Raw genomic sequence first — 22966 nt, 5'->3', positions numbered from 1 at the left:
ATTTGGCTATGCAGGGCTGCCCTAACCACTAGGCGGGGTTGCTAGGTTCTCGCCCAGAGAAAGCGCCAATGCTTTTTAAATTCATGAAGGATGTAGTGGTTGCCAGCCAGCTGGTGTTTTGCTGGTCTGGACAGTAAAACCACGTCTTACGCTGCACACCTCTTTCAACCTGGCTGTCTCAGGGACAGAAATGAGAGGGGAACATCCCGCTTTAAGAGTATAGCGCAGATGGGGCCGTCATCTTCCGTTATTGCTGATTCTGGGCAAAAGGAGTAGTCAGTGGCAAAATGCTTTAAGGTCCCATGTTCAACTCAGGTAGGATTTGGAAAAACTGCTGTCTGGAGCCTTGGAGAGCCACTTCTGTGAATGTAATGATCCATCTACGACCAACTGATGAGGATCAGGAATAGCTCAGCCCGCGCCAGGGAAAAATGCACCTGGTCAGAGTTCGCCGGCGAGTTGTTATCGTGTTAATCTTGTTCCTCTTTGCTTTAAGATGAACATCGCTTCCTTCCATTGCCTGTTGACCTCTCCCTCCTCCTTCTGTTTGCATCCCAGCGGCCTGCAGCCCGATCCTCTGCGTGTTTACTCGGATGTAACTCCCGCTGAGTCCCAGCAGGCTTACTCGCAGCAAGGATGTGCGCGGGTAGGATTGCCTCCCCAGCCCCATTTTCCAGACGTGGGTGGTCGGGAAGGTTCCAGGATCTGCTTACCTGGGAAGATGGCCTCGCACGCTGAACGTGCCGGGAGTTACTTCCGAGTAAGCACGAAGAGGATCGGGAGGCGCGCTCACTCACGGGCGCTCTCCTGGCAAGCCCCATTCAGCAATCTCCCGCGCCACGGCTCTCCTCGAAGTCCCGCCCACCCACTTGGCAGCCCCGCCCCCTGGCTCTTCGCGAGTCAGACGTCTTCCAAGCGGTCCGCTAGGACACTTTTCGGTTGGATGCAAAGGGTCCAGGTGGAGCGGCGAGCGAGATCCAGGACTCGAGCGAAGAGAAGCCAGCAAGGGATCTGCTACCTCCAAATTTACAGAGCAGAGAATCTTGCACAAGAAATCCCGAGGACAAGACTGGGCGGTGGTGATGCAGTAGAGGTTTTCCTTCCTCCTTTCCTTAAGGGACCCAGGTGTCCGGTTTCCCCAACCTAGGGAGGTAAGTGCTAAGGTGGATGTCAAATATATGTTCGGGAGGTGCTGAGTGATTGATTTCTAATATCTAAGATTCTCCTGCATTTCTGATCCTCCATTCTCTTAACAAACCAAGAACTGAGTAACCAGTTGTTGATTCAGGTCCTCCAAAACTTGTGCTCCAAAACTTGTCCTCCAAATACATATGCATTTCCCACCCCACAAAAAAAGAGAAATCTTTGTAATCTGCTACAGAGCCAGCTGGGAAGAGAGCAAAAGAAAAAGGGTCCTGATTATGCCTGTGAAAGGCAAGAGATACGCATGGCATTTATTTATCATTTTGTATCTGTCTCTTTCAGTCCAAGAAGCTCAGAGATGGCGTATCGGGAATTATCTGCATAACAACCTTGTGAGGTTGAGTCATATACAGATAGATGAGAATTATTGGAGGCAGTGTGGTGTAGTGGTTAGAGCATCGGACTAGGACCTGGGAGATCAAGGTTCAAATCCCCACTCAGCCACAAAGCCCACTGGGTGACCTGGGACCAGTCACTGCCTCTCAGCCTAACCTACCTCACAGGGTTGTTGTGCAGATTAAAGGGCAGATGGCAGGGGGAAGAACCATGTCGCCACCTTGAGCTCCTGGGAGAAAAAGGTAGAAGAAGCTTATTCAAGGCAGTAAGCTTTGCTGCTGAGTGGGGATTTGAACCCAGGGCTTCCTGCAGTGCAAAAAGCCACACATCTAAAGCTCTGTTGAGTTTGCACGATTTGTTGGATGGTGGTTTGGGATCTTGGCTGGAAACTCTAGAGCTGTTGCCTATTCTACACTTCCAGAAGTGATATCAGGAGGGGGGTGGGGGGGTGGGAAGGAAGCAACTACTGGAGTTCCATCTCCAAGGATGACATACCTTCTGTGAAATTGACTTCCAAAAACAGGGATTCCAGTTCCCACAGTGCATAAGCTCTCTGCAAGCACATAGGAGCATGCGTAGAGCCCCTTCCGACATGTGCTGCAAACACCCAAGAACTTGGAGAAGGCTGGCTTCAGCCTCTGGTGCCAAGAGGCATACCAAGTCCATGTGCCTAAGTGAATCCCAGCATCTAGGAATTTATATCCTTGGATCTCGTTCTCAACCATTCCTGTAAGTGGCAAGCTCACAACAGAGAGCAATTCCCTTTCTGGACATGCTTGCTTTCACTGCTGAGCACCCCATTAGTCACTAGCAGATAGATGACTTGTGCCTATACCAGTTAAGTCTTAGATTCATTTGACTGGATTCTGTTTTCATTCAAGCTCTGCATAAGTACTTTGGCACTCCTCCAACCATCTAACTCTTACACTGCGGGTGTTTGGGGGGCAATATTTTTTCTTATTGTGCATGTAGCCAGGATATTTATACCCTATAAGTTATCGCTTTATGCATGCTCTGACCCATAAAAACATATGCCGTAATAAACTTGTTCACCTTTAAGATGCAGTAAGACTCTATGTTTCCTGTAACCCACAAACATGGTTTCCCATCCAGAAGACGTCCCTCTGAAACTCTCAACCTCCAATGGAGGCTCCAAGTTTGATGGCATCCTTGGCAAAGTGTCAGAACTGCCATCAGAGCCAAGCGGCAGGTGGCCATTTAAATTTCCCACAATGCCCTTCAGCAATGGTGACCTGGTGGCTTGCATCCTTGCTGATCGTAGGGCCTAGGGCATGGGTAGGCAAACTAAGGCCCAGGGGCCGGATCCAGCCCAATCGCCATCTCAATCTGGCCCATGGATGGTCTGGGAATCAGTGTGTTTTTCCATGAGTAGAATGTGTCCTTTTATTTAAACTGTATCTCTGGGTTATTTGTGAGGCATAGGAATTTGTTCATCCCCCCCCCCCCAATATAGTCTGCCCCCCCAAGGTGGACCGGCTCCCTGCTGGAAAAGTTTGCTGACCCCTGGGCTAGGGCATTGGCGCTTGCATGGTGGCAGCAAGGAAGTGTTCTTGTTCCCTTTGGATGAATTACCCCCAGATTTCCCACCTTCCTTTTTTTTTAAAAAAAAGAGTAAGGTTCAAGCATTTGTAGAACCTGAGACACCATGTACAGGAACTATCTTCTCATTTTTGCTAGGAGAGATGACCTCTTTCAGTATTTAACTCCCGCCCTCACCCCTAAAATACATGCAGCCTCCTGTGGCATCTGCCCCAGGATAACACCTGTTGGAGCTCAGCCTCTATGGAACTTTAAAGGAGCGATGACAACTAGTTAACATAAGAATATAAGAAGGGCCATTCTGGTTTAGACCTCCTTCCAGGAGGGACCAAAGCAGATTCAAAGCAGTTCCATCCCAGCCACGTGTTCAGAAAGATAGTGTGGCTGATAATGGTACTGAAGCATCACTAAGAGGTCCACCAGAATCAACAGGAATGCACTCCAGTTGTCTATTTCCCAGCAAAAGTCACACACCAAAGTAATCTCACCACTGCAAGCACACAGGAGCCAGATTTCTATCCAGGGCAAACCAAGCCTGAGCTCAATTTAAGGTGGTACCAGGCACCTAGCTTCTGTTCCAGCTGCCCCTGAGTATTGCAGACCTCTTTGGCAATCAGGGTTGACAGACAGATCCTCTGTGCATTGGCCTAATTCCCTTCAAAAGACGTCAGAGCTAGTGACACAATGCCACGCCATGATGTGCATAGGATCAGGCTGCTAAATCTTTTTTTTATCTTAGCTGGGGTTATATATAAGGATTTGGCACTGGATTTCTTGAAAAGAGAAGTGGTGTGACTCAGGCTTGTGGGAAAGCCATAGCCTTTGAACTGGAAGGCGTTCTCCTCTGTCCTAAGTCTGCAGGGTCTTGCATCGTGAGTGACACTTGGAAGTGACTCTGCGCATGCTCCTGGGGTGATCTTGAATGGTACGAGTTGTTTGAGAGTGGAGCAGGTTGCCTTGCAAGGTGTTGGGTCTCCAGATGTTTTGAGACTACAACTCCCATCACCCCTAGCTAACAGGACCAGTGGTCAGGGATGATGGGAATTGTAGTCCCAGAACATCTGGAGGGCCAAGTTTGGTCATGCCTGCTCTAGCCTAAGCAGCAAGCCCTGATCTCCAGATTGCCAGGGCTCAGCTGCCTGCTGTCAGGTGTGTGTGATCATATCAGTACAGAGGAGAAAGGTGGTGTGTAATGTTTGAAGCTGAACAACTGCACCGTGCAATAGACTTCCTAGCTCGGAGGGCTGTCTGCCATCTCCCAGTGACAGAGGTTAAAGACCATCTTGTTAAGATTGCTGACAAGCTCATTGTTTTTGCTGGCGTATAACAGAAGAGCCTCTGCAATTCTCAAATCCCATCATGCCTTAGGAAACATAACTGGGCAACTTGCCATCTGCCCCCCCTCCCCGCAACTTTATCCCATCCAGAGCTGTATGCTTGCTGTGCTCTGTAGAATTTTCACAGGTTAAAAACGGTTTTCCCAGGTAGGCTATCCCAGATAGGGAACTGTCTGTTGGACTGTTGGGCCACATTCGCACAATATATTTAAAGCACAATGATACCACTTTGAACAGTCATGGCTTCACTCAAAGGATTCTGGGAGCAGTAGATTGCTGAGAGATGTTAGCAGGCCTGTACACCTCCCTAAACTACAATTCCCAGAGTTTATCCAACAGTTCGCTCTTCCCAGGAAATTCTGGGAATTGTAGCTCTGGGAGCGGTCTTGGGGTTTCACCTAACAACAGCTCTCAGCACCCACCTCAAACTTCAGCTCCCAGAATCCTTTGAGGGAAGCCATGACTGTAGCACAATGATCTAAAATTTAAATATATTGTGTGAATGTGGCCTTGGATTAGAATGTGGGGTATTTGGGTTCACGCAGCCATGAGTGAAACAGAGGCTGTTTTTCAGTGGTTAGAGTGCCTACTTTGCAGGCACAAAGTCCCAGGTTCAGTTCCCACCACCTCCATGCAGAGTTGGGAAAGGCAAATGTCTGAAACCCTGGCAAACGCCCCCTACCTGCAAAAGAAGACCCACTCTAATATGGATTGAGCATGCTCCGTAGCCATGGAATGTTGAACGTCAGCTGAGAACTATGAGGAAACTGACTGGTGAGGGGAAGGGGCTGCTGGGAGGTGGAGCAACTCACCAATGAGGAACGGTTGCAGCTCTTTAGGATGTTTTAGTTTAGAGAAGAGGCAAGGAAGTGGCAACGTGATACAAGTGTATAAAATGATGCATGGAAAGGGGCTTGAGAAAAGTTTTTTCTCCCTCTCTCCTAACACCAGAAATGGTGGGCATCCTATGAAGCTGATTGCAAGACAGGACAGGCAAAAGAAAACATTCCTTCCCACAGCACATGGTTAAACTATGGAATGGCCACCAACTTGGATGGCTTTAAAAGAGGATTAGGCAAATTCATGGAGGATAAAGCTATCACTGGCTACTGAACACAATGGACATGATGATGATGATGATATATTATTTATACCCCGCCCATCTGGCTGGGTTTCCCCAGCCACTCTGGGCGGCTTCCAACCGAATATTAAAAACAATACAGCATCAGACATTAAAAACTTCCCTAAACAGGGCTGCCTTCAGTTGTCTTTTAAAAGTAAAATAGTTGTTTATTGCCTTGACATCTGGTGGGAGGGCGTTCCACAGGGCAAGTGCCACTACCGAGAATTCCCTCTGCCTGGTTCCCTGTAACCTCACTTCTCGCAGTGAGGGAACCGCTAGAAGGCCCTCAGCACTGGACCTCAGTGTCCGGGCAGAACGATGGGGGTGGAGACGCTCCTTCAGGTATACAGGACCGAGGCCGTTTAGGGCTTTAAAAGTCAGCACCAACACTTTGAATTGTGATTGGAAATGTACTGGGAACCAATGAAGATCCTCCACTGTCACAGAAAGCATGTGTCTGAATACCAGGTGCTGGGAATCGCAAGGAGGGAGAGCGCTGCTGTGCTCAGGTCCTGCTTGTGAGCTGGTTGTCCACTGTAAGAACAAGATGCTGGGCTAGATAGACCATTGGCCTCATCCAGATGGCTCTTCTTATGCCAGATTTAAGCTTTTTATGGCTGTCAGGAACCCTAAAGAGCAGTACACTGCAACATTTTGCTGCAGATCCCACTTATGAAGCTCAAAAGACAACAAGCATGCCCTGGCAACCACAGGCACTTCTCAGCCAATCACATTTAAGCAAAGGAGGATATGAGAGAATGCCTATTCAAACCCTGAGGGGCAATAATGTTCTAAGGCACACTCACCTCTGTGGAGCCAGCCAGCCAGGGCTTCCTATGATATCATCAAAAACAAGGCACAAGAGTCTTGACTTGACAGCCCAGTTCTATGGCATGAATGACCCTGGAAGAGGCGCTGTCAACAAAGCGCAAATCTTCCTGTCGCCTTCGTCATGTTCTCAGAGCAAAAGTAGCCAGTGCTTCTAGGTCAAAAGCAAGGAGGTTAAAAGATCTGGGGTGGGTGGAACAAAATGGCTTGGCACCGCATGCTGTCATATGAGGCTTCTGTAGTTTAGGCATCTTGCAAAAAAACTATTGTTGTTTACAGATTAGGATTCTGGAAGTTTAGTGGGGGAAAGGGCTCCCCATCAAGGCCCAATCAGTGGCTGGGGAATTGAAAAGTTTCTTCTGCCCTAGATTCTGTGTAGGTCTTGGTTGGGACAGGAAATCACAGATCAGACTGGCTCCCCCAATACGTCTCCCCCTGCCCCCAATATCCTGAGTGTCATACGTTTCCCATGGGTTGCCTCACCCCGGTGGGATATTAATCGACAAGAGAACTTCTCAGGAAACATATTGCAGATGTCGAATGCCAATATGATCTAGGCTTAAAGTCAAATCACACATTCATTGACAAAGCACTCCAGCCCTATAAACCAGCAAGCACTCCCCGCCCCCCTTTAATGTGCTCTCTGTTCAAAAACAGAGCCTTTTTTTCTGAACAGGCCCAAGTTAGTCACGTCCATTCATTTCAATGGGTCTTCTCTCTGTAGGACTAGCATTGGCTACAACCAAAATGAGAATGTGGAGGAGACACTTTCGCTTGCTCTGGAGGGATAGGGCAAATGAGATAGGGCAGCGGTGGCAGAGGCAGAAAAATGTAGGCTCACCCAAGACAGCAGACGCTCTGGAGGCATCTTGCCAAAGCTGCCCACAGAAACTGGATTAAACATTGCCAACTACTCTTGTGTAGTTGGCAGGGATTGAGCATTCCATTTTTGATATGAAACTTTTTTGGATTGTGTGTGTGGGTCACAGGGTCTCCACACTTTTATTACAAAGCTCTGTCCATCAGTAGCCCTGTGCCTCCCTTTCTCCCATAGGCCCAGGAGAAGCTTTTCAAGGGTCGATTGTCAAAATGATGGTGCCAGCCCACCCATGAGGCAAGGTGAGGAGACTGCTTCAGCCAGCAGGATCCATAGGGGCAGCAGATCCGGCCTTCAAGGAATGCATTGTCTGCTGGTGGTGGTGTGGTGGCAGCAATGGCTGTGGCATGCTCCTTGGAGGCCAAATCAGCTGCCCTTTCAGCAGCAGCCCCCATGCCACCTCTACAGCAGCCTCTTGGTGAATGGGAGGAACTGCTGATCTCCTCCCACCCCTGGGGAGAAAATGGCAGGGGCTGGTCTCTTGGGCTCTGTCCTACCCAGTTGTGATTCAGCATGGGCTCCTTTCTCCCCCATAACAGCCTTTGATTCCCACTTTGATTCAGGTAAGGTTGATTCGATTCCTTGCCCCTTTTTCCAGACGTAGATATCTATTCCATGCTTGTCTCTGATGGAGATATTTATTCTCCCCTTGTTCTTCACTCACCCTCTTTTCCCTGACTGGGAGTGTGTCATTTTGTGGTTCGCCTCAGGTGCCAAAATGTCTTGGGTCAGCCCTGTGCATTGTCCTGCCCAGTTGGCTTCCATTCAGACATCGCTAATAGTGTCAGGCCACCATCAGGTCCCGCAGTAAATTGGCCTTTAATTGCGTGCCTTTTGTTGGTCCCCAGACGTCAGTGAGAATCATTACAGCTAATGGCGAGGGGGCCATCTGACTTCCTGGCTCACATATTCTTACAAAGTTGAGCCTTAATTTCCGGGAATCGGGAAGGAGCCCAATTATGACAAACTTGCTGAAAGCAAGGAGCGGTGGGGTGGGGTGGAGGGAAGCAAAATAGAATGAGAATTCAAATGGGTACCCTCTCATTGCATAATCTACTCCCCTCTCCCCAGGAAAACATCCCATCTCCAGTCTTGGGTGCTTTTGCCTAGTTATAATGTGTCTTTGAACTCTGGACACATAACTCCTTGCTTATCTCAATGGAGGATAGGGAGGAGTTGGTGTGCATACAGAGTGAGCCTACTGTACAAAACTACAATTCACACTCCTTGCTCCACCCACCTTTGCGCTTGTTCCTGCCCACCATCAGCATGCGGCCCCTGCAAGGCTGCCCAGAATGCAATGCGGCCCTCTGGCAGAAAAAGTTCCCCCTCCTCTGTTGCACAATTCCTGCTTTTTATAATTAAAACCAGCCCTGACTGTGAGATCAAATTCCAGGATGAATTCCCGGTGAGCTGCACATTTAGCAAATCCCTCCTTCTATTCAAGACAGTGTAGAGTGGTCTTCCCAAGCAAGTTTCTCTTCTAGATATTGACCTTAGCGAGTTGATGTTGTGTTCTCCCTGGGATCCAGTAGACAGAGTGAGGTCCTTAGGCTTGGAAGTGAATTTCCAACTTTTCCTGCAGTTCTGCAGTTCCTTCATCAAAGCCAGCATATGTCGTAGGAGTGATTCAACTCAACTATGCAACTGAGTGTCCGGAAAGGTCTTATTATTATTATTATTATTATTCACCGTAACAGGGACAGGAGCAATAGAGTTAGATCTGCAGCCACTTTCTCCCCAGTGATATGAGAACACAGAACAATTGCCGCAGCCAGCAACCATTTGCCATCTGATCTGGCATAATCTCATCTCCGTCACCTCTTGAGCTCATCTCCATCAACAGCTTTGCTGTCTCAGATGGATCATTTCAAGGAACAGGCCTGGCTGTTCACGACCTTTTGCACAGGGTGGTTTGGTGATGTATCCAGGAAAGTGGCAATTAGGCTGGGGAACAAAGCCTGTAAGTGATGCCATGTGCCAGCTGCCCCCTGCCGCCCCCACGCCTGCTCCCAGGGCACTGAAGAACATAGGTCATAGAACATAGGAGGCTGCCTTCTACTGAGTCACACCACTGACTCATCTAGCTTAGTACTATCTTCTCTGACTGGCAGCTGCTCTCCAGGGTTTCAGTTAGAGGACAACCCGACTTGGAAATTGAACCTGGGATCTTCTGCATGTAGAGCAGACGCTCTGCCACTGAGTGATAGCCGTTCCCCAAACCCTGGGAAGATCTTGGGGCAAAGGAATTCCTCATAATTGGTGGCAGTACTGGAGATGAACAAATCTCCCAATTTTGGATTCTCTTAGATTCTCATTTTTTCCAACCTTAAATTTGGTTCTCAAAATACCGTATTTTTTGCTCTATACGACTCACTTTTTCCCTCCTAAAAAGTAAGGGGAAATGTGTGTGCATCTTATGGAGCAAATGCAGGCTGCACAGCTATCCCAGAAGCCAGAACAGCAAGAGGGATCACTGCTTTCGCTGCTCAGCGATCCCTCTTGTTGTTCTGGCTTCTGAGATTCAGAATATTTTTTTTCTTGTTTTCCTCCTCCAAAAACTAGGTGCATCTTATGCTCTGGTGCGTCTTACAGAGCAAAAAATATGGTAGATTTGCAGTTTCCCTTAAATTCCCCATGGAAATTCATCGGTAATTTAGTGCGATTTTCTCCCGATCTACATATTTTTGGCATGCACATTTCATAGAATTGTAGAGTTGGGAGGGGCTATAAGGATCATCTCGTCCAACCACATGCGATACAGGAATCTTCCTTTTCTTTTTTCCGCCCCATGTGGGGCTTGAACCCACGATCCTGAGATCAAGAGCCCTATGCTTTACCAGCTGAGCTATCCATCGCTGATTCATGGGAACAGGCACAGGCCGCCAAGGTAGACTTTTACCCTGCCCTCCTGCCCATCAGATGATGTCACAAGAGACATCAGCTAACAGATGGGTGTAGTTTGGGGGAAATGGCCCTGTGGGGTGGAGGTTTCCCACCCCTGCACCATACCATCCAACTTCTTCAGAAATACTGGGACATGTGTCTTCTGGGACGTGCTCCTGGGCAAGTCCCATGACAATGTGTGCCTTTTGTCAATGTGATCTCTGCCCCCTTTTTTCTGGAGCCCTTGGCAGGTATGCTGCACTACAACTTGCTGGCAGAAATGTCTTCTGAGAAATTTTGGCTCAGCTTTAATGTGAAATATAGGGGTATCCCCCACTTCCTTTCTAACGTGTGTGAGGGAGGCTCTCCATCTCCACCCAATGCACTTTGGCCCTTCGGTGCTTCCCCATTATTTCTTCCTTCCTTCCTTCCTGGTGCCAACCTTGTTCCACACCCAATGATGCCACAGCCCCGTCCAGCGTGCGTAAGAATCAGACACACACACCCCAGCAGCTCTTACCACCAATCAACATCTAATCCAGGGGGCATTTCATTAGCTTATTCCGATAGCATGTTATTATTGCCATTGGCTGGTGCATCTCTTAGCAGGACAACCATTAACAATGTCTGATAGCTTATGTCAACAGCTGGATTGTTTCAATTTATGGGCAATAAATTGTGTGCCAACTTGTAACTTGGGTTTTATTTGAATGAACTTTACACAGAGTTGCTAAACTGTAGTATTAGGAAATGAGCTTGTGTCATTTTGGCCGAATCTCAATATTAAATAAGAAGAGAACTAAAACACAAAAGCGGGATTAACAGATGGCCGAAAAACAACACAATTTTTTAAACAAATGCAATGAAAACAAGAAAAGTCATTGATGATGTCATTGAAGGCATTATAGCAGTCTTTAAATGCCTGGAAGGCTAACAGGCAGGGGTTCTCAGTCTTTCTATCCTCAGGGTCCTCTTGAGATAGCTGAAAGTTACCAAGGCCCACCAGTCACAAAATGGTGGTGCAGGGGCAGAGACAGTCACAAAATGGTGGCAGGTGGAGGAAGAGCTTGGCATCCTTTTCTGCTGACAGCCTGATCCACCTTTGAAAACATTGCTAAATTCTTTGCTGCGGTGATTTCCTTGCACGGAGATCCTGAGTTCCATTTTCCTCAAGAAAAGTGTGCTCTTTTTCTGTGGAGGTATTTTGACTTGGTCTTTTCATCTCAAGCAAATCCAGAGACTCTAAGCGAAGAAGGCTTTTTTGCTTTTACATTTTCCCCTTAAAAGTATTTTTACCCCGTCGTGTAATTTCTTCTCCCATTCTCCTTGCACATTCAATTTGTTACTTCTCCCCCACTCACCCAGCTGCCAAGTTCTTCCATTCCTCCTCCCTCTTTCTTTCACATTACGGTACTTCTTTCTCCTCTAACAGCTTTCCTAAGAGCATGAGAAGAGCTTGCTGAATTGGGCCAATGGTCTATCTGAATTGGGCCAAGGGTGAATCAGAAATCTGCAAGGTTTGGACTATAGCTTCCATCAGTAATGAACGTTGGCCATGATGGCTGGGCCTGATGGGAGTTGGACGTTCAGCAACCTCTGGAGGGCACCAGGTTGGGGAAGGATGGGTCAGCCCTTGAGCTTTGTGGCTGAACAGGGATTCAAGGTGTCTTCTTATAGGTCTATCTTTCTCTGGACTACAGCCCAGACTCTCTCTGCCTCTCAAGCTTGTCATCACAAGGAATTCACTCCCCTGTTCACTTGAGCTTGGGTGGGTGGTGAACCTCCTGATATCTCCAGAACCATTTTGTATTAATATTTCATATGGTAGGATGTTTGCAGAACAGTTTGTCTCCCTGCTGCTTTATACAGAGGCTGTTGTATTGAAGTTTTATTGTATTTGACCGTGTGCCTTACTGTCTGATAACATTGTTATTTTATTGCTTTATGCTTTGAACTGTGATTTTTAATGAAGGGTGGTATAGAAATTAATTGAGCAAATTAGGGCACAGTCATGCAAAGTAGAGCACAGAGACAGTAACCCAGTCACGGAAAATAAATCTTATTGATTTCACCCCTTCTGTCTTCTAAGATTTCAGCAAGCATTTTGCACATGCTTTTCAGTACATCTTTGTCCACAAGGATTAGAAACCTGCCTTAAAAAGCAAGCCAGTATTCTTTGCAACTGGAATCCTGTGCTTCCTTGCACCCCTTTTTATGTGGTTCACCAGAATGGTGGAATATATGTACAACTGTGTTTATAAAATGCACATTGCTTGGCTCAGGAACTACATTGCAAACTTCGGAGGAGTGAATTTTGAAGGCAGACTGTGTTTTGGTTTGCATGCTGCTTGGAAAATGCCAATTACATAGATTTGCCCTTTATGCAAACAGAATCAAATTTCTCCCTCATCCCTCGGTGGAGGTCAACCACCATACCCCAGCACTGTGGTTCTGATCTGAATCTAAAAACTCAATGCTCAGATATTAAGAGACAGCTGCAGAGATGGAAAGAAAGTGAGTGAGTGAGTGTGAGATCCACACCATGCCTTTAAAGCACACCCAGCACACATTTAAAGCACACAACTCCCCCCAAAGAATCCTGGGAAATGTAGTTTGTCAAGGGTGCTGAGAACTGCATCTCTGAGAGGAGGAATCTACTGTACAGATTCATACTGTGGATCTGTCCACAGTGAGAGTGAGAGGGAAAAGATAGGCCTACTCCTATGTGTAGGAAGTTTGTTTGAGCTACCCTATACATTGCCCCTAGAAGAAGCAAATCAAGAGGTCTGCCATGTGTCACCGAGTCTCAGACGGGTCGCTTTCGTAGAAGTGGCAGCTCCTTTGTGTCTCTCGAAGCGGCTTTCGCAAGCGTCCGCTCTGTAAACAAGCGAAAGAACAGAGAGAAATAACCCGTGCAAAAATCTGCAAGATTCAGAGCTCCCATTTACAAAGCAAACAGCAGTTCTGAGATGGAAAACAGTTTCCTCTGGAGTCCAAGCAGGCCCCCTGCCACTGTTTGGGGGCCAGCATTTGTTATGGAAAATGATTATGTGTGTGTCCTCCCCTGCCATCACAACGACCCCCATCCATCCTTGTGCTTGCTCAAAGGGTTTATTGACCTTGTTTACAGACAGCTCCAAATATTTCCCCTATCTCTCATTTTCGTCTTAAAGTTGCCGTTCTGATCCCATTCCCTAGCCTGGGACAAACAATGCAGTGAGTCTAGCCATCTGCTGCTCTCTGTCCAGTCTGTCCAGAGAGTCATATTGACTAAGTACTTCTGCCAAGCGTCCAATGAAGGTGCTGCTGCTGCTGCTGCAACTCACAATGTTAATCTGAGAAATTCATCTCCCTTTCTAGAGTCGAGTGGGTTAGCATAGCGACAAGAACATTTCCTGCTCAGCCACAAACCTTGCTGTGTGTGCCTGGACCAGTCACTGGCTCTCAGCCTCACCTACCTCTCAGGCTTGTTGTTGTGAGAACAAAAGTGTAGGGATCTTGCATTCCACCCTGCGTTGCCCATGCTCACATGGGCATTGTGCCACCGAGCCTCAGGTGAAGAGAGCCAACAGGTGTGAAGGGCAGCTGTGCTCATGTGCCACTTGTGGGTTTCCTGGAATCTTTGGCCTGTAGGGCTGGCCCTGTCATGAGACAACTTCAGCCTCCGAAGGCCCTCTGAGGCCAAGTGCTGCCTTCACTCCACATGCTGCAGCCACCACCACATGCCCCCCACTGCCACCACTGCATGTCCACCTCCGAAAACAATGTCAGCCACCTCCACGGAAGCACAGGCACCATCCTGTTGTCATCACCGAGGCACTGGAGGCCGCTCACTGTGCCATCATGACACCCACAGTGGGCATTGGGCGCCCACAGTGTGGGGCCCAAGTCAGCGCCCCTGTCCATGGGGAATAGTATTTGCCAGGCTGAGGCCTACCCAGGTGGGTGGGGTATAAATAATAAAATTGTTATTATTACTCCTCCTCCTCCTGTTTTTCCCTTTACCTCATGGCCTTGATCCTTCTTAGAAATGGACCTTTCGCCAGCACAGACTGCCAGGAGGGGCAAAAAGAAGATGGGAAGGGGGGGAGCCAATGATTGCCCAGGGCATGGTGCCAAGTGTGCCAGGATGGTTTATGCCAGCAGGCTGGCGCTGGACCAGTGCCCATATCACTCTGTCCAAACACATGGCTGCAGGCTTTGTAAACCAAAAGTGCCTGTTGACCTTTTCTGGGGATGCTGCCAGGCTGGAAGAGATTGTTGTAGATCAAAGCCAACTCCGGAATGAGCTGATTCTTGCAGTTGGCACAGAGAGAGAGAGAGAGAGAGAGAGAAAGAAAGAAAGAAAGAAAGAATAAAGTAACACCCTATTAATAGAGATGGGGAATTGGGTGTGATGCTAAAGAATTCCTACCAGTCATTTGTAGGAATGCACCGTCTTCTCCTGTGACACTTACCCCAAATTATCGTTTAGGAACACAGGAAGCTGACCACGCCTGGTTTTCGGTTTGATGAGGCCCTAATCTACTGAAGGTAATGGGGCCCTTTATATGTCCAGCTGTCCTTTGTCAACAACAAATTGTCGCTATTTTTTGTGTTGAATATATGCTATATGGTAATTTATGGACCTAATAGGTATCTAAAGCCATTTGCACATCACAAAATATGTATTTTATCAAAGTAATTGTTGAACCGAAATACAATTAAGAAGTATATTAATAGTGAAATACCATTAAGAAGAAGTGTATTAATAGTGAAATAATTATTAAGCTCTAACTTAAAATGATTGGGGGCCCATTACTTACATCATAGGAGCCTACACAACACAAAACACGGTTGCTGTATGTAGGTTTTATTTTAATCTTACATTTTGGAAATGTACATCCAGTTTTATTTCACCTTTACATTTTTTTGGGGGGGGCCCGAGACAGAGTGGAGCCCAAAGCTATAGTTTGTTTAGCTTACACGTAAATCCAGCACTGAAGCAGTGGCATCTGTGGCTCCATGCTAAGCTGTAAGAAGCTATCCCTTCTTACACACAGGGCTGGCACATCCACAAGGCAAGGTGAGGTGACTGCAGGATCCACAGGGGCAGCAGAAGTTTGACCAAGCTGCGGGAGGCAGTGGAAGACAGGAGTGCCTGGCGTGCTCTGGTCCATGGGGTCACAAAGAGTCGGACACGACTAAACGACTAAACAACAACAAACCTTTAGGTTACCAGAGCACAGACAACAGAAGGTAGGCTATCCCTGTTCAGACAGGGGTGGGCCACAAGCAGAAGCTGAAGGCACTCTGCACCACAGACACATTGATAACAATTTAAACAGTCAAGACTCCCTGCCCTCCCCCCCCCCAAATCCTGGGAATGTAGTGGATTAGGGATGCTGAGTGTTGTCTGCAGACCCCTATTGCCCTCAGAGAGTGACAATTCCCAGAGTAATGTAAAAAATGGAACTTTGAGAACTGTAGCCCTCTGATAGGGGTCTCCTACAGCTCTCAGCACCCTTTGAGGGAAGCTACGTCTGTTTAAAATGGTATGATACTGCCTTAAATGCATGGTGCAGATGGGGACCTTAAAGACAGAGAATAAACCAGGCATGTGTTATTCACAGCAGAAAACTCCTGAACCAGGAGATTGGAATAGGCTGGCACAGAAAGATTGGCTCCAGACCTACCAAGGCTGACAAATAAATGCTGGGTTTGATTGGCTGCCCTCTCAATTTCTCCCTGGTTCACATGTATTGCAAAGCAAATAAAAAATAAATAAACTTTCTTCACCTCTTCTTGGCTGATTTCCAGTCCCTGGCTGGATTACATCTTGTCTGCCCTACACAGGACCGCTGTGGGGGGGGGGGGTAAATTCAGAGGGTGGATTAAAAATGGTTTGCGAAGCAAACAGAGAAGCAGATGCTCTGGTTGCCATCTTGTCTCAGCAACCTTCAGATACATCGCAGGTCTTATCCACAACCTCTCAGTGTGTGTGTGAGAGAGAGAGTGAGTGAGTGAGTGAGAATAAATCCAGTTCTCATTTAAAGGCAAACCTACATAATTTGCACTTTCTGAAATAATACCTGAGCAAACACAGCATCCTTTGAAATTTGCCAATCTCTGTATTTTGAGATGCTGTTCTTTACCCAACTCATATGTATAAAGCCGGAACACACCGGAACTCAGTTCCGGCACCTCTCAGGTGGGCGTCATTGTCATTCTAAGAGACTGAGGGAGGTGTTCGCGATGAGTTCTGGCACCTCTTTTTCTAGAAAAATAGCACTGCATATACTCAGGCGAGGTGTGCATAAGAATGCACCCATTAGTGAAAACAGCAGACCAAAACCCATTATGGAAAGGACAGCTGCTTTGCAAAAATGTGCCATAGTTATCTATATATGTGCATATTAGGAATTTGCACTAAAATGCTGGTGAACTTCCACAACATTTTTAAAAAGGAAATGTCTGAGGGCAACCGCTCAGCATCAGATTTATTTTCCCTCCTCTTTCATTCTCCTCACAAACGGCTTCTCTCACACACCTTATCTCCCCACACAGGTGAAAAAGCATCTGGCATGCCTTCTGGTGTTTACCTCTCCATCTACCTGCTCACCATCCTGACGGGCTTTCCCACCAACCTTCTGGCCCTGTATGCCCTCATCAAGAAGCTGAAGACCAAGGCCACACCCAACTGTGTCCTTCTCCTCAACCTCACTGTTTCTGACCTCTGCTTCCTGGCTTTCCTGCCCTTCAAGGTGGCAGAGGCGGTTGCCGGGCAGTGGCCTCTCCCCGCTCCCCTATGTCCCCTCAGCGGCCTCTTCTACTTCAGCACCATCTACTCCAGCACCCTCTTCCTCACGGCGGTGAGCGTGGAGCGCTACCTGGGCGTGGCCTACCCCATCCACTACAAGCTGAGGCGCCATTCGGCCTACGCGGCTGTGGCCAGCCTAGGCCTCTGGGCCTGCTCCTTTGCCCATTGCAGCATTGTGTACATCACCGAGCTTCCGCCATACAACAACACAGAGCCAGACAACGGCTCCCATAAGAACTGCTATAAGAACTTCACAGATGTCCAGCTCGCCATCCTGCTCCCCGTCCGCCTGGAGCTTGGCATCGTCCTTTTCCTGGTCCCGTCCTTGCTCACTTGCTTCTGCTACTTCGGCTTCATGAGGATCGTGATCTCCTCGCCGCACATCCGCAGGAGCAAAAAGCAGCGAGCCGTGGGGCTGGTGTCGGCCACGTTAGCCGTCTTCATCGTCTGCTTCTCGCCTTACAACATCTCCCACGTGGTGGGCTTCATCCAATGGGAAGATCCACGGTGGAGGGATGAGGCCTTGCTCCTCAGCACCTTCAATGCCAGCTTGGATCCAGTCATCTTCTACTTTTCTTCCTCTGCAGTGCAACGTTCATGCTGGGGCTTCCTGACCCGAGTACAGAGGGTCTGTGCCTTGCCTTCAGTGATCCGCAAGGTGTTCTATAGAGAGAGTGAAAAACTGGGGAGAGCAGGCCCCCAGGAGGCAGTTTGCTGTTCCAGGTTATGACCATCTACATCTATGGACATGACCAGAGACTGAGACTTTCTTTGTGGGCCAAGCAGATACTACAACATTTGATTTAAGTCTGACAGAAATGGCTCCAGGCCCCCGAAACTGAAATCTCAGTATCATGCACCTCTGCAGTTTCTGCACCTCTGAGGCTAGCTGGACTGTGCCCAGAGAAGCTCCATAAGTCCTTTTCCACGCTGGGTTGAGGAATCGTGGAATTGTAGAGTTGGACATCTAGTCTAACCCCTTGCAATGCAGGAATCTTTTGCCCAACATGGGGCTCGAACCCACAACCCCGAGATTAAAGGTTTTAATGCTCTACCAATTAAGCCTCTCCCCTCTTGGTTCTTGAAGGCTAGAAGTAATGATGGGTGAGAGCCACTTCCCTCCAGTTTTATTTTGAATATGTTTTGAAGAAAATAAGTTTAATTTGGTGAGTGCATGTAGGATGCAAGCTCATTCTGACTAGGCACCACTGTCATGAGCTCCATAAGGCATGGGGCTGTCCCTTCTCCATGGGGCTGTCCCTTCTGGTCCTGTTAGCTAGGGATGGTGGGAGCTGCAGTCCCAAAACATCTGGAGGGCCGAGTTCACCTATGCCTGCCCTAGGCACTGCTCTGATAGTTATGGAGGAGACAAATAAATCAGGAGCCATGAGAAATCATAGAATCATAGAATCATAGAGTTGGAATAGACCACAAGGGCCATCGAGTCCAACCCCCTGCCAAGCAGGAAACACCATCAGAGCACTCCTGACATATGGTTGTCAAGCCTCTGCTTAAAGACCTCCAAAGAAGGAGACTCCACCACACCCCTTGGCAGCAAATTCCACTGTCGAACAGCTCTTGCTGTCAGGAAGTTCTTCCTAATGTTTAGGTGGAATCTTCTTTCTTGTAGTTTGGATCCATTGCTCCGTGTCCACTTCTCTGGAGCAGCAGAAAACAACCTTTCTCCCTCCTCTATATGACATCCTTTTATATATTTGAACATGGCTATCATATCACCCCTTAACCTCCTCTTCTCCAGGCTAAACATGCCCAGCTCCCTTAGCCGTTCCTCATAAGGCATCGTTTCCAGGCCTTTGACCATTTTGGTTGCCCTCCTCTGGACATGTTCCAGTTTGTCAGTGTCCTTCTTGAACTGTGGTGTCCAGAACTGGACACAGTACTCCAGGTGAGGTCTGACCAGAGCAGAATACAGTGGCACTATTACTTCCCTTGATCTAGATGCTATACTCCTATTGATGCAGCCCAGAATTGCATTGGCTTTTTTAGCTGCCGCGTCACACTGTTGGCTCATGTCAAGTTTGTGGTCAACCAAGACTCCTAGATCCTTTTCACATGTATTGCTCTCAAGCCAGGTGTCACCCATCTTGTATTTGTGCCTCTCATTTTTTTTGCCCAAGTGCAATACTTTACATTTCTCCCTGTTAAAGTTCATCTTGTTTGTTTTGGCCCAGTTCTCTAATCTGTCAAGGTCGTTTTGAAGTGTGATCCTGTCCTCTGGGGTGTTAGCCACCCCTCCCAGTTTGGTGTCATCTGCAAATTTGATCAGGATGCCCTTGAGTCCATCATCCAAGTCGTTGTTAAAGATGTTGAATAAGACCGGGCCCAAGACAGAACCCTGTGGCACCCCACTAGTCACTCTTCTCCAGGATGAAGAGGAACCATTGATGAGCAGCCTTTGGGTTTGGTCAGTCAGCCAGTTACAAATCCACTGAGTGGTAGCATAGTCAAGACCGCATTTTACCAGCTTCTTTACAAGAATATCATGGGGCACCTTGTTGAATGCCTTGCTGAAATTAAGGTAGGCTACATCCACTGCGTTCCCTTCATCTACCAGGCTTGTAATTCTGTCAAAAAACGAGATCAGGTTAGTCTGACATGACTTATTTTTTAGAAATCCATGCTGACTATTGGTGATCACAGCATTCCTTTCTAGGTGCTCACAGACTGTTTGCTTAATGATCTGCTCCAGAATCTTCCCTGGTATTGATGTCAGACTGACTGGGCGGTAATTATTTGGGTCCTCTCTTTTCCCCTTTTTGAAAATAGGGACAACATTTGCCCTCCTCCAGTCTGCCGGGACTTCGCCTGTTCTCCAGGAATTCTCAAAGATGACTGCCAGTGGTTCTGAGATCACATCTGCCAGTTCTTTTAATACTCTTGGATGCAGTTCATCTGGCTCTGGAGACTTGAATACATCTAAACTAGCCAAGTATTCTTGTACTATCTCCTTAGTTATTCTGGGCTGTGTTTCCTCTGCTGAATCATTTGCTCCAAATCCTTCAGGTCGGGTATTGTTTTCTTTAAATGTTCCCATGGCTCCTGATATCCTGGATGCTGCTCCACATGTTCCTAGCGGCATTGTGGAGATGGTTCACAGCAGGGTGAGGTGCTTGGTGATGCCTAGCAGAGACTCTTACTCTCCAACTATTTCCAGAAAAGGGATGATGTGACACTGAGCTCCTTCTATTTTCCATGCTCTGCTGGAAAGGGGGCATATATGTGCTTTTCGGCACTCTGACTCATTGCTGGAAAAGGATTTTCTGAAGAATCAAGGACTCTGTTCGCTGCCACAAATAACACCAAGTGTTAAAACTGTAGAGAATCATGTTCCATGTTTGTGTGTGGTCGTGTTGGATGGGTGGGGGGCCAGATCCCATCAAAAGTGACTTCACAAAATAAGGAGGGTGCACATCTCCCCAAGGAGGATGGGAGGACCTGAGTGCATATTGCCTACTTTGGATGTTAACCCAGCAGTGCCAAAAGAGGAAATAAGACTCTACGGTTCATGCCTTGGCACTTCCCCCCTTTTTTTGTCATGTTTGAAGCTGCTCTCAATATGTGTGAGAAATCTAAGAGGCCGTTTGGGCAGCCATGATGGTCCCAATGTGGCCTGTTAACACCTCCCAGAGCACATGTGAGGAAGCCCATCCTTTTTACTGAATGCAGGTAATTTGAAGTGGCAAGATGCAGTGAACCTGTGTAACACAAGCAGGAGTTGCTAAGGAGTGTGGGAATGCTCAGGGTGGCAGGAGAGGATATATTGTTTATTAATATCCTTCCTAACTTGTGCTAGCAAGTCCCTTTAATTAGCAGAGTTTACTTTCCCCTTCTAACATGCAGCAGATAGCTGGTTGCAGGCTTGTGTAAGCCTCTCACTATCATACAATTCAGTATTGAATTGTATGTTCCTGATAAGTTCCCTTTTATCCCTCTTAAAAGAATAAAGACATGACAATCTTATTTAAAGTCACTAAAAGAAGTTTACTCACATTCAGTTCACAGTTGGATCCCTGAAGACAGACTTAGTTACAAATATGTACATGTGGATCTACCCCATATTGGGGGGGAGTTAATTCCAGTGACTGCAGACTGGCGAAAGGAAGATGGAAAAGAGAGAGTGGTAGCATGCCTTGTCCTTTTGTTACCTGGACAGGTAAGGTCACGCCCACATCTAGTCACATGCAAAGGAAGGATGCTCCAGTCAGCAAGAAATAGGAAGTTTTCGACTGGCTGGACCAAACATTCCCCCGCATGTCTTCTCTAGGAAAACAAAGAATGTTGTATTTGACTGCTCCCAGTGGATTACATCCCACAAGGACTGATGGTTAATGTTAACCATAATTAATAAACCATAGCTAAAGCAGACATGGATTATTATAAAAAAAACAAACATGACCAGCAAGCTTTGAGAGCTTTTTGAAACTTTTGCTGCTTCTCACTCATGGCTCTGTTGTTTTGGGGGCAGTGATAGCTCCTTAACCGTTGTTCAGTGAAACGGCCAGGTTTACATGTAAAAGGAACTTTATGAACCAAATACAACCCTTGGTTAATAGTTACTCAACCATTGCTAAGCTACTGTGCTAGGTTCACATAAGCCATGGTGAGGACCAGGGGTAAAAGATGGATAAAGAACAGGACTGCTCTACCATTAGGCAGAGTGAGGCAGTTGCCTCAGGTTGCAAATGCTGGAGGTCCACCAACCATTGTCCCATAAGGGAACCTGTATTTGCTGTGTTTGTGCTTAAGAGCGTTACTTTTTATTGTAATAATGTGGGTCTCCTTTATAAAATAAACAAATAATGACCTCAAAAACATCCCAGCTCAAAGCCATTTTTTTTTCAAGGCCTCCTTAAAAGCCAGAACTGATGGGGTTAACTATATCCTTCAGGAAGGTGTTCTACAGATTGGAGGACACCACCAAGAAAGCCCTGCTTCAGCTCATCAATCTGAATCTGAACTTGCAGCACAAACAGCAGTGGCAAACCTGCCATAGCAAACCAGAGGATGAGTGGTCTCTCTCCCTCTTAACAGTATAATTAATTCAGCCAGACTGATGAGCTGTAAGGGCTGGGTCAGGCTTGGAGAGATTTAGTTCACGGGGATATATCTCTGCTTCCCCTGAAGTTCAAAGTACTGTACCTAATTACAGTGGTACCTTTGGTTCTCAAACTTAATCTGTTCTGGAAGTCCATTCCAAAACCAAAGCGTTCCAAAACCAAGGTGCACTTTCCCACAGAAAGTAATGCAAAATGGATTAATCCGTTCCAGACTTTTAAAAACAACCCCTAAAAGAGCAATTTAACATGAATTTTACTATCTAACGAGACCATTGATCCATAAAATGAAAGCAATAAACAATGTACTGCAGTCACACAATCAATCAATCAGTAGCTGAGCTGGGTTCCACACAGTCACAAAAACAAAACAAAAAGGGTTGCAAAAACAAAACTAATAATATAATAATAATAATAAATAATAAAACAAAAACAAAAACAAAATAAATAGCAAAAAACAGACCTCAACGTAACACTCAAAACAGAAGTGTGGCACTCAAATCGGAAGCATAACACTCAAAATGGAGGAGGTTCGGCTTCCCAAAAAAGTTTGCAAACCGGAACACTTACTCCCCGGTTTGCAGTGTTTGGGTTCCAAGTTGTTTGAGTGCCAAGGCGTTTGAGAACCAAGGTACCACTGTAGTGATTTGACAGGCACCGCTGAGCCAGGATAGAGGTGACAGACTAAAGAGGTTGACACACAGAGAGACCTTTGGAAAACAGCCTTTGGAAGCCAAATGTTTATTATCCTAGAGATCATAACCCTTTCATGGTGATGCAGAGTGGCTCAGGGAGTGATGCATAAGCACATCAGAGGGTGAATATGGGGGTGGTGGTATTTCCTCTTTTTAAATTTGTTTCTTTAAATTGCATTTAAGGCAGTCTGTTTGGATGGAACCGGCTGGAACCAGGGCAAGGGGGGGGGGGAAGCTTGTGGCCTGA

At 47.1% G+C, this 22966-nt stretch overlaps 1 pseudogene across 2 annotated transcripts in view; it reads left to right on the top strand.

Moving 5' to 3' along the window:
* The first annotated feature begins 859 nt into the window (after positions 1-859).
* Positions 860-22966, top strand: part of LOC308592261 (free fatty acid receptor 3 pseudogene) — a 102226-nt pseudogene continuing 80119 nt past the window's right edge. The window contains exons 1-2 of one of the 2 annotated variants that reach the window (XR_014013317.1): positions 860-1151; positions 16697-18220. The product of XR_014013317.1 is annotated as a free fatty acid receptor 3 pseudogene (transcript). Of the gene's footprint in view, positions 1152-14600; positions 14684-16696; positions 18221-22966 lie in introns of those variants that run through there. The other variant, XR_014013318.1, reaches the window with a different exon arrangement.

Source organism: Podarcis bocagei (assembly GCF_964188305.1).
Source record: "Podarcis bocagei genome assembly, chromosome: 7".
Taxonomy (NCBI): Eukaryota; Metazoa; Chordata; class Lepidosauria; order Squamata; family Lacertidae; genus Podarcis; species Podarcis bocagei.
Note: the sequence above shows the minus strand (reverse complement) of the source record. Positions and strands in the feature narration are given on the sequence as shown.